Below are 12,938 nucleotides of genomic sequence, written 5' to 3'. Positions count from 1 at the left end.
CATTTCTCCAGAGATCCAATTCAAATATAGTGGAGTTTTTTTTTTCCATTCTTATTTCCATAATGCCTGTGTTCTCAAACTGTGGTGAAGGACTCAAAATTGGTCCCAAGACTTTTTCTCGCGGGTTCCTTTCAAAGCGGCACAAATGCATGCTTTAGATCGGTCTAATGGAGACAGACTTGCCTGCAGTGAGTGTGAGTATAACCCTGAAAGATGGTGCTATTCATCATAACTAAATCGTGGAAACAATGGCTTCTTTGGACTCAAAACAAGAAGTCGATCCACTTCAACGTTTAGCACTGTTTGTTGTTAAATGCCGATTAAGGCAGATTGAGCTGGATTATGTTAACAACTACAACAAGCAGACACTACAAACCTACAACAAGAGCTGGCAGTACTTTTGTATTTGTTATCAAAGTGGGTATCCAACAACACTTCATCTGCTCTGTCTAATATATTAATAAGACAAATGAATGGAGAGTCTTAACAATGACAGATGAAGCTCATAAACAGCATGTCACACTGTGATCGACAAACAGCCGTTCACTTTGTATAAACTGTTACGAATACAATTGATTATACCTAAGTTAAAACATGATGTGATTTTTCTGTTAAATATTCTCACTTGTTTTTAAATAAATTACAGTGTAATATATTACAAACATGCACAAGTTATCATATAATAATGAAACGTCCAAGTACAACTACAGTCTTCATCCGCATGTTGGAACAAATGGAAGTGACTGCCCTGCTCTGCAGCACCTTGATAGTGGTTTGGTTCAACCAAATTTGTTAAACTATACTGGGATTCAAACTGGAAACTCTCCAGTCACAGTCCAAACATGGAGTGCGTGGTTTGAATAAATAGCCTGATCTTCCAGGAAGTCCGCATGAGAGCAAGCTATGGTTTCCCTGATCTAAGCTCTTTTTGATGCGGTAAGCAGAGCTGGGACATTAGAGGAGGGGGATAGGGGAAGGTTGCGTGCACATGTTTGTGAGAGTGAGAGAGACCTCAAGAGTTCGGCTGGGGTCTGTGCAAATGGGTTAACAACATGTGAACACTATATGCGTTATATGTTGCCGTTAGTGGGTGTGCGTGTGTGAGCGACTAGGCAGAGCAGAGAGGTGACACTCAGTGAGTCACACTAGTTGAGTGATAGAGCAGATGGGCCTCCCATACCAAACTGTCAAGACTTTCTCTTCACTCAATCCTTCACTTCCTTCAGTATGTGTGTATATGCATGGCATCATTTTTGCTAAGGCTAGAGAAATGCTATATGCTGAAAATTGTAATAATAACGGAAAAAATATATCTCAACCAGGTTATCATACTAACATTGTTACATGTTTACATGCACAAAATATTACATTTTTTGCCCTTATTCCAAAAAAGACAAAATTCCTACTAAGTTGTTTACATGGCTAATGAAAATGAATATTTCACTAATATTTCCGTTTACATGCAGCCGTGCATAGCATACTCTGATTAGCGTAACCGGTGGTGGACTTGTTCGACCAGGCAAACACAGCCCCCCCCCTCTTTCATTCCTTCAACCACCTTCTTGAAAAGGCCAGCGTTGCGATATTTGCGCATGTCCAAAAACCTGTTGATGACCAAGTTTTTCATAATGTTTAAAGTAGGTGTGTTTCTCCTTCTGGCCAGAAATGTGGGCTTTCTGTTGGGCATGCATCTCTGCAAACTGTCGGGTAGTTATAATATTGGCATATCCCATGTCTTAATCAGAAAGTGCTCCATTCACAATAAGGCCTATATCAGAATATCCAAAGAGAATGCTGTTTACATGGCCCCGTAACAAATTAGGAATATTGTCATACTTGGAATAATAGTGGAATATTAGAGTACATGTAAAGTAGTAATACTTAATCTTGGAACTATTTTGGCATGTAAACAGTCTAGTCTTGCTTTTTTTAAGAGTTTTGATTGTGCACACCACAACAAAAGTATCAGAGTAAAAAGGATGCAATCATGCATTTTTGAAAAAAGAACAACATGAGTAAGTAGCAGTAAAAAAAAATGGAGCAAATGGAGGAAGCGATTTTCATGTCACACCACAAGTAACAGGGATTGCATTTAAACCCCACAATCCATAATCTGTGACTGCACTTTTCAACCCACACGTCAGAGTCCATTATTATGAATTGGACCGTCATAGTGCTCAGGGAATTAATCAAATTGAAAACAATAAAACGGCAAAACAAAAGTCCTCCATTTCACTGCAACATATCCAACCGGACATTTCTTCAATTGTCTGTCACCTCATGTAAATCTGGGTTGTTGGGTAAATCGACTAATTATCCATGTCAAGCTGTTACCGTCATACAGGTATTCACAGTAAACAGGTTATGGGTAAGCATGTAACTGTAACTGGATGTAACTAATTCCCTCCTTTCACATTCTTCTAACTTCTTCCATTCTTTGCATCTGTCTCCTTCACTTCATTGAGGGCTCCCATGGCCCGTTTCCTGTCTCCTTGACTTTTTATTTCTGTTTAGTACAAAGTACAAAGTACAAAGCTGTGATTAACAGCAAAAAATCACAAACTCAAAGTGAACCAAGAAGGATATGAATGTTTGTTTTGCTCCTGAGAACTGGAGCTGTCAAGATAACCTCCACTCACTGTGCCACTTCTTAATCCCATCTACACCTTGCCCTTGTTCTATGTTCACTGTCTACCCTTATACTGCTCATCAATAATGTTAAAGATGTGGTATTGTTGACCTGTTAATGATTAGTGCAGAAACAACGGTTGCGGTAATGCTAACTGCTCTCTAACAAACCCACCAATGCAATAAAAAGGCACATTCTTAACTGTCCTCGCCCATATGTCCGTCACGCCAACCTCTTTCCTGGTAAATCCATCATCACATCAGCAAGTGAAATGGAATATGCAGAGAGTGAAACTTCTGAAAGCTTCCCTCCATAAATATATGACCTTCACCCAATGACACTAGCGATGCTCAAATAGTCAAGCGGCATGTGGCTCAGATTTTGTAAAAAAAATTCTATAAGAAAAATGTTGATCATACACACTTCAATCAATAATATAAGCATGTTTACACTTATTCCTCAAATTTAATGTAAAGTGACCATTTTTTTCCTGATAGAGACATTTTTCCCATTATTTCCCTTTCAGGGTCAGTATGGTATGATCAAATGCATTCTCTGAGCTTCATCTCACTTTATAGGACAGGGATTCTGCGTAAACCCACATTTAGTGGTTTACAATGCCATCTGGAGCATTTTCCCCTGTGATAAAAAATGTCAATATTTAACTTTCTTTGTGTAAAGCAAAGATGATAAACACACTCTGCTGCGTGTCATTTGTCCTTCACTGGCCTCGCTAATTAGAGAAATATTTCTATTTATTTATTCATATTTATTATATATTTTTCTCATGAGAGAAACGTGTCATACACTGAACAAATTCGTATCCACTCTGCTTCTACATTAATTGAACAAGTGACCTTTTATATAAAGCCAAATTAGTGCTTGTCTATATGCGTTTGCAACAGCTGCAATAATTCAAGTTATCAAATTTCTTTCACTTGCTACAGAGACAATGATTACTTAATAAAGAATCCAAGTGACAGATTTCATTACCAGTTAGTTCTCCATAGGAATGCATAATAGTAGGGCTGTTAAAGTTAACGCGATAACGCGTTAACACAAATTCATTTTAACGCCACTGATTTCTTTAACACATTAAAGCAACTTTTTTTAGGTTGCAGCGGGCTCAGTTTTAAAGCTAGAGTGAAGATACTGGTATCATATGAAACTAGAAAAACCTAAGGAATCCATTGGTATCAACCATGTCATACTAGCTTGTCGGAAAGGGGGTTGAATAATGCTCCAAACTTACACTAAATTTTGGCGAGAAAAAACTGGCATTTACCTCTGACCTCAAGATATGTGAATGGAAATGGGTTCTATGAGTACCCTTTACAGACATGCCCACTTTATGATAATTACATGCAGTTTGGGGGCAAGTCATAGTCAAGTTAGAACACTGACAGCTGTTGTTGCATGTTGGGCTTGAGTTTGCTATGTTATGATTTGAGCATATTTTTTTATGCTAAATGCAGTGCTTGAAAGGGTTTCTGGACAATATGTGTCATTGTTTTGTGTTGTTAATTGATTTCCAATAATAAATATATACATACATTTGCAAAAAGCAAGCATATTTGTCCACTCCCATGTTGATAAGAGTGTTAAATACTTGACAAATCTATAAAATATGTGCGATTAATTTGCGATTAATCGTGATTGATAATGGACAATCATGCAATTAATTGCGATTAAATATTGTAATCGATTGACAGCCATAAGTAATTGTCCAAGTGTTCAAAAAAAATCATATGAGCAAGCATAAAAAGGAAATTAAACTTTTGTACTTGCAAATCATGAGCTCTGAGAAGTACCAAGTTGTAAGTTAACTAACTTGTTTACAAAGGGTTTCAGGGCCTAATGGGGAATTAATTCATAATATGCAGTACATTAAGCAACAGCACTGCTATTGTATGTATGAATACAATGAGAATGCAAACAAAACATGCCATTCCTCAGGAGGAACTCACTATTATTACAAGACCCCCAATGCATCCTCTGGTGAAGGCTGCCTTTGTTTCATTGTAAAGCAGCCACGCAAGGTCAAAGTTCAAGATAACAGCGACTTGAGAAACTAAACCCTGAACAGTTCATTTAAGGTTCAGTGTTTGTGTGGGGTGGTGGTGGTGGTGGTGGTGGTGGTGGTGCAGGAAACCTTACATGGCCATCTCTCACACTCTCTGCCTCTGTCTGTCTGGCGGGTCCCTCTTTGTTTCCCTCCCTCTCGCTCATCTCTTGTCTCTGTCACTCTGAGCTATTCCTGGATTCCACACTGAGGTGAAAGGAAACAGGGATGGCTGCAGTGGATGTTGGTAGCAGCATTTTTTTTCTCTCTGCAAAGAGCCACTCTTCCTCTTGTAATACACGCACACACAGTCAATATTCCTGTGTTAATGACATTGTTCCTCAGCCAGTTGGGAAGCTATTTCCTCAAACATGTTTGTGTGACGAAAGCCATTCTTGTTCCTGCACATGGAATGCGTAGGGGGGTGTTTGCATGTGTGTATTTGCATGCGTGCTTGGCAAACAACACAGCTGAAAATGAGATACGGTCAGCTGGATGGATCTGAGTCAGCAGGGTGCAGATGGGTTCTTCCTTTATATTGCCATGTGAGGGAATATTCAAAACACACACTCTGCTATCTGCCCTTTGTTCAGTCTCTCCTGCACCACTGGGACTCTCCCCAACTCCCCGTTGTGCTTACAGGAACCTTGGCAGCCAGCTGCCATATCGGCCAATTAGGAAAGCTTTTACTAAAGCTCCAGCCAATTGGATTAGTGCTACATTTCCTTGCCAGATGAGACTCTAAATGTGCTGCTGTATGCTAGAATCTGAGAACTGGTGGGCTGACTCCTGTTTCGCTGATAGGCACTGGGCACCAGAATACACACACACACACGCTGCAGCAGAGGCAGCGGCAGGAGAAAGAGAGAGGCATCCCGTGACGCAATACTGTAACTGTGAGTCCTCTGCTACTGATTGTGTATGAGATTCTAAACAGTTTAAACCAAGAACATAATTTAAGGCAAACCAGAACCCAAGCAGCCGAGGGGCCGCGACGCTGCTCCAAGCGTACATAAAACAGACACTTGCACGGATGGGTTTGCAGAAAAAAAAAAGGCTGAGCCAGGCTATACATACAGACAGAAAAAGGGAAGAGGACCGAGACCAGACATTTTCATTTTTTAAATAAAACTGTTATTCTTACCGATTTCCCCACCTTAACCTTTTCTTTTTTTAGGAGTTTTTCCTTATCAGAATCGAGGATCTAAGGATAGACGGTGTATGCTGTGCTAAATTGCAAAGCCATTAGAGGCAAATTTGTGATTTTGGGCTAAATAAGTAAAACCGATGGGACGTTACTTGAAAACAAATTAAATGCTGTACTTTGTTTAACCGACTGCGTGTGGAATAGATTAGAACAAATGTACCTTACACAACCGTGCTCTTCTGGTTTGTGGCTTGTGGCTGTTATTTAATTGTCAATCCACTGTCTCTGTGTTTGTCTTTGTCATGCATGCTCAGTGTATGTGTCCTTAGTCTGGGAATCTGAGCCCAAGTGAGTTCCATTAGTGGAAATTAAATCAATTTCCAAATCCATTGAAGCAATCCATAACCCTTGTGCTTCAATCACCTGTTTGATAAGAGGATCAAACACCAAAAGCTAAATATAGAATGGTAAAAGAGCCCTATTTTATATGGAAAAAATATTTGGGTTATTCTGATCAAATGATTTATGTGTGTAATTCAATGTCTACCTTCTCAAAATGTCAAAGATAAGTAAATAATGCACTAAATCAAAGACTGAAATGTATGTCTTTCTTATATGTAAGTCTAAGAGGACAAAGAAATACAAAAAGGGGCTTAGAGATGCCGAGCAAAATGAAGAAAAAAAACTGTCTAAGAAAAAGAGTGTACCACATTTTCCAAAAGAAGTGAGGAGAGAAATACAAAAAAGAAAACAATTCTCGCAAAAAGAAATACTGAGAGAGAGCCAAAGACGGACTGTGCATCATACAGTACAATATCAGCCCTCTCTCGTTCTCATCCTCTTATCTCATCGATACTGATAGAGAGTTCACTGCCAAGTCGATGCTTACGAGAAAGAGTCTGTAGAAAGTGCTCATGGGGGCCTGGCGCATACACACACACACACACACACACACAGACACTTTCTCAACCTGCCCCATTCCTGGTGCTCACTTTGTGAAGTCGCCGCTGGGTATTTGTCCATCACAGAAAAGAGACATAAATACACACAAGAAAAGAAGCAAATCACTGACAATTTCTCAAACGCATATTTGAAAAAGCAAGAATGTAATTACTCCATCTGTCACTCTCACAAAGTCCACTGTATGCAGCACAAGAGGAGCATTATATGGCCACAACAAGCAACAACTAAAGACGCGTCTGTGTTTCCACTTCATAAATCAACTCTATCTAAGTGAAGCAAGGGCTGGGCATTGAAACAAAGACGCCCCACATTTCGATCTAAGCAGGGCAGGTGTGACCGAGTGTGTTACTGTAGCAGGGGCAGCTCCTGCACATGAAACCGGGTGGAGTAGGGTGGAGCAACCAAAAATAACCCAAAGGCAACAGGCCATTAGTCAAGCCTGGAGGCCACCTGGCACAAGGAGCTGATAAACTACTGAAACCAACAGAGACCACAGCGGAGACCAATACAGCTCAGTCAATGAATACAGAAAAACAACTTGTCCACTAGGGATGGAAATAAAATCGATTCATCTATGTTTTGTGATTTTTTTTTTTTTTTTACAATTTTGAAAAAAAAATGTTAATGTCAGAATCAATATATTTGCTTCATTTGAGTCTATGCGGAGGTAGAAGGAAGTGACCGCTTTTATTGTTGTAGTCTGAGTAACGTGACATCATAGGCGTTCCGTACCCGTCAACCAAAACAAAACGCAGCCGGCCAAAACGACAAAGCAGAAAACGGCGGAGGGTACGCGTGGGTACGACCTGCACCCTCACATTTTAAATCCAAAGTGGTAAACAACTACACATACAGTAAAGTATAGAAACACTTTGGGTTTCTAATATTGCAGGGAAAAGAAGAGCTAGACATCATGGCTAAAGCTGCATGCTAAATCTGTCGTATCGTATTGCGGTAACGTGCGGTCAAGCCAGCCGCCATTCGCATCTCTGTGGTCACATCGGCCGGCGCTACAACTGTAGAGCACCCATATACTGACATTTATGTTAAATGCATTCAAACAGCCCCGATAGAGCTGACCACGGATGTATAAAGAGAACGGAGCTGACGGGAGAGCTAGCGACGGACTTGGAGAAGTTAGCGGAAGTATACACGTGTGACTACGTCCGGTTTTCAAAATAAGGTGTTAACAAAAGGGAACTGTATATACAAAATACATATATGGAAATAAGATTGATTGGATCATATTCACCAGAAGTATAAAACATTACATGTCCCTTATAAATTAAAAAGAAAATACCACTTAATTGTGAGGGAAATGTGTTTATTCTTTGATTTTTGGGTTGTTGGGAAAAAAAATAATAAATAATGCCTGACAATTACAGATATATTTGATTTCAGGACATCTCTGACTACATACATGCTGAAAATCAAACATTTTAATAAATTAATTTTGATATTTTTCAAATGAAAAATTCCCTAGAAGTGTATGATTCAACTTTTTCCCACAGTCTAGTGTTAAAAAAGTTTACAAAAATCGCAATAAATCAGAAGATTGAATCGCAATACTTAAAAATCGCAATACGTATTGAATCAGCACCCAAGTATCGTGATAGTACTGAATCAGGAGATAGGTGGATCGTCCCAGCCCCGCTGTCCACACATAAAAAATGGCATGCTGCCGAATCTGCAATAGTGCTGTTTCAGCACCAAGAGGAAGTGTTAGGAAAGATTTGCATGATAGCAGCCTACAGGCAGGTGGGAAGAAGACCTTTGTACACTGACAAGCTGATATGCCTGTTGTGGTCTTTCTAGTTGTTGTAAGACACAGAAATAAGGTGTTAGTTTACAATCACTTAACAGGTTTAGGTACGCCAACAAGCTGGTTCAGCAAGAACGGAGGTACGGGCACTTCAGCATTTCTTTTTTTCACTGTCATTCACTTCAATCCACCCACGCATGCACACACACACACACACAGGAACAAACTAGGGTGAACAGGTGTCACACACTTTATGACGGACTGCACTGCATTTTTATCCCTTGTCCCTTGATACTATATGTCCCACATTCTGATATATATCGGCTATAGTTCTCAAAAGCCAAACCACCGCAGGGCAGACGCTTTTCTAAAATATGGCTTTTATCAGATGGCTGTGAAGAGAGCAGGGAAGGCTGTCATCACGAGGGTCAAGTGCAGGTTAACCTGTCTTTGCTATACGGGGAAAAGTCACAAGCAAAGAAAAGTAAATGCAACAACAACAAAGACTGTTAAACTATACTTATAACTAGGTGAAGCCGGTGGAAGGTGTTTCAAAAAGAGTTCTTGCAAAATGTTTTCAACCAGAGGGCAAAGCATAGAGACGTTACAAAACTTTCCTGTTTGCTGCTGCCTTTTATGAAACCAGATAATGATCTTATACTGCACTAGAGCTTTTACTCTTGTGTGTTATATTCTAGTTTAGCTTCTATCCTGGCTTTTATTTTTAGCTTGTTTTTATTTTCTAATCTTTAATGTTTTTATAACTGTTTTAATTATGTCTTAATGTTTTTTTGCACTTTGTTGCAATGTTCTTGAATGTTTATGTAAAGCACTTTGAATTGCCCTGTTGCTGAAATGTGCTATACAAATAAAGCTGCCTTGCCTTTTGCCTTGCCTTACCAGCTAAGGGACGAAATAGAAATGTTGATTTTTTTAAGTTCGATAGACATTATATCAAAATTGAAGACTATACTTCTCAGCATTAAAGTCCCACATTGTCACACACAAACATATTCTTTGTCCCACATTTGGTTTGTTGGGATCTGGTCACCCTATAGAACAAACACATTTTTCACACAATGTTTCAAAAGTCGTTTAAAGTGTCATTTAATTACTGTCTTGTAATAGCTTGTTGTCCATGTATCTGTTTATATGTTTTTTTATTTTTTCCCACTCACAATGTTGTTTGGTTACGATTGCCCAGAAGTCTTTATAGATATTTAAATCAATATCCTCCTCACAAACACTAACAATACACTTCCACGCAGCACACATATATACAGTATATCTTGTCCTAATTGGTTGTTATCACTATTATGTAGTCATATTATGTCTTTATATTAAACTTGTCTCTAGGTGGAGGCTTCAGATAAACCCAGTGGGTTTTTTTGCCTCTTCCTGCACTGTATATTATTAATTTATTGTTTTTGTTATGTTGTATAGTCTTAAATTGTGCAAAACAAATGAACAAATAAACATTCACACACACAAAACAGAGAAGATAGTATGTACTGTAGTGTGAGGAAATGAGCTCGATGATGAAACTCGGTGTTTCAATAACTTTGTTTTGGTTCCCTAAGGAAAGGTTAAAAAAGGGGAAATGAAAACAATACTGAAAAAACAACAGTTAATTCTAAATAAACAACTGTGACACCTCAACTATAGCAGGACCTCTAGTAATAACCCAACAATATTAAATAAATATTAAACAGACTTGACAATAGGAGCGATATCTCGCAGCACACTGCGGAAGTGGGTTATTATCAAACACCTGCTATAAAAGATGAGCCACCGCCACCAGCACCTCCTCATCTCACTCAACTCTTTGCAGGATAAACCACCAAAACACCGTCCACTAACACTGACTGGACACTCACAAACACGAGGAAAAGTTAACGTTTCATCACGTGGAAAAAAAAGTTCCTCTTTTTGTTCTTGCCACGGGGAAAAAAGCGAAAGTAAAGGTAAAACAGATAACGAAACAATAGAGTTGATCTACTCATCTACTCTGTCGACCAAGAGCACGCAGAGAGGTTTCTCTCACGGTGTGACAACATAAACCCTCTTAAAATACAGGAAAAAAACAAGCTAGAAATAAAATATCAACCAACTTACGGTGTTAACGAGAAGCTCTTGATAGTCCGTCACTTCTACCAAAACATAGAAATCCAAATAGGCAGAAAATCCGACACAAAACAGCGAGCTGTCAGCGTGCAGCCGCAGCAGCGAGGAGAGAAGTCAGACTGCTGGTGAGGAGCCTTGACAACCGAGAGAGCGCGAGCCCCGGAGCCGCCTGCTGGTTTCTCTTCTCTCTCTCGCACGAGACAAGAGGAAGAGAGCGAGATCCCTAGAGATGAATGGAGGCGGCAGTGCGCATGCGCAGACGGGGGGTCGATTCATTCCGGTGGAGTAGGGCTGAGAAAGAGGCAGAAACATAGCAGGGCAAAATGCGGTGCTTTTATTTATTTATTTATTTTATTTTATTTTATTGAAAAGCACTTTGTACCTGTGTTTTGATAGGTGCTATATAAATAAAGATTATTATTATTATGATTATTTATTTATTTATTTATTGAAGAGCACTTTGTAACTGTGTTTTGAAAGGTGCTATATAAATAAATATGATTATTATTATTATTATTATTATTATTATTATTATTATTATTATTATTATTAATTAATTTATTGTTTATTTTATTTTTTATTGAAAAGCACTTTGTAACTGTGTTTTGAAAGGTGCTATATAAATAAAGATTATTATTATTATTATTATATATATATATATACATATATATATATATATGTGTGTTTTTTTCTGAGGAAGCATTTGAGACGAGTAGAAAAGAGAGTGGAATAAACAGCTGGAGCAAATCTGTAGACAACACTAGAAAAGGCTGTTCTGGCATCTTAATTTAATTAGGGCTATACAACTATTGATTATTTTCACCATCAATTAACCTGGCAATATTTTTTTTAGATGAATCTATAAATTGAGGCTGTAATATGTCAGATAAATGTTCATGATTAACAAGTTTCCCAGAGTGCTTATGTTGTCCGATTAACAGTCCAAAAACTCAAAGATATTCAATTTCGAGTGATATATGAATCATTGAAATCAGCAAATCTTTGGAAAAATTTGAGAAGCTGAAATCAGAGTTGTCCTTTTCTTACTTCATTAATGCTTGATTCAATCATTTTTAATTGATTTTTCGCCAAATCCTGTCAGCATTTCATTTGATTTATTTACCAAAACAATAAAAAGAAACTCAAAGCCTTAAAGCTTAAACTGGACAAAGTAAAAAAATATATATGTGCGAGTGAAAATGGGTAGAAATCCCGATTAGAAGGAGCCTTGACTCCCTCTCCAGAGAAGCATTACTCTCTCCCAGACAGTCTTATAAATAATTCAGCAATATAAAAGCTTGCCTCTGCTTGCCTGGTTGCATGCAGCACCAAAAAGAATCCTCTCTCACGCTCCCCCCTCTCGCATCTAATCTACGTTACCAATTTAAACAAATCTCCAAGCGAAATAAAGTTCAATCAACATTCTTTGTTGTGCAATTGGCTGTGTGGTCGGTTCAGCCAGATCAGTCAGGGATTACAAGGTCTTCTGTCAACTATCAATAGCCGAGAGAGAGAGAGAGGGAGAGAGAGAGAGAGAGAGAGAGAGGGAGGAGGTGGTGGTGGTGGTGGCCGAGTTTCAATGCGCAGACTGTGCAGAGCAAAGCAGCCGATGATGCTGTTTTGTCCTGTCCAAGGATCGGAGGAGAAGGAGGAGAATGTAATCCATCCTGTCCCAGAGCTCCGAGCATCTGTTACCCGCAAACAGAGCAGGTGAGACAGACAGACACAAAGTGTATAGTCAGGAAAAAAAGAGCCATTTACCTGCACTCCTCCGCCTCCAGTAAATCTGCCCAATACTTCCCACTCTCAGTCTCAGTGTGGCTTTCAGCGCTTCTTTCTGCCGCTCACTCCGAGCTGCTCAGCCTCTCGACCGGGAATTTAGACGACGGGATTTGTTCACGTGGTCACGCTCAGTGCTCCCTAATTGGTGGAGCGGCTCGAGCCGTCATTCACCTGTACGGTTAACGGGTAAAAACATGCACCCATGCAGGATGAGAGGATGAGACAGAGAGAAAGAAGAGAACAGATTGGTGCATAATATATATCCTTGCATAATATTGATCCCTTCCCCGTGTGTGTGTGTGTGTGTGTGTGTGTGTGTGTGTGTGAGTCAGAGAAAATTATATTAAAGGTCCCATATTATAAAAAAATTAGATTTTAATGTTTTTTTTTATTATAAAGCAGGCTTAAAGGGACTATTTGTAACTTTCAGAAATGTTTGTTAACAGCGACACCTTTGGCGGCTAAATCA

General features: G+C 39.1%; 1 protein-coding gene across 6 annotated transcripts in view; it reads right to left on the bottom strand.

The window, feature by feature from the left end:
- The window catches only part of LOC119478105 (spermatid perinuclear RNA binding protein), a 102,443-nt gene extending 89,850 nt beyond the window's left edge, over nt 1–12,593 (bottom strand). For 2 of the 6 annotated variants that reach the window (XM_037752539.1, XM_037752537.1), the window contains exon 1: nt 10,679–10,888. The gene's annotated coding sequence lies outside the window, so the exon portion shown is untranslated. Of the gene's footprint in view, nt 1–10,678; nt 10,889–12,448 lie in introns of those variants that run through there. The other 4 variants (XM_037752540.1, XM_037752541.1, XM_037752538.1 and 1 more) reach the window with 3 other exon arrangements.
- Between the last annotated feature and the right edge of the window lie 345 nt (nt 12,594–12,938).

This window comes from Sebastes umbrosus, chromosome 19 (assembly GCF_015220745.1).
Source record: "Sebastes umbrosus isolate fSebUmb1 chromosome 19, fSebUmb1.pri, whole genome shotgun sequence".
Lineage (NCBI taxonomy): Eukaryota > Metazoa > Chordata > Actinopteri > Perciformes > Sebastidae > Sebastes > Sebastes umbrosus.
Note: the sequence above shows the minus strand (reverse complement) of the source record. Positions and strands in the feature narration are given on the sequence as shown.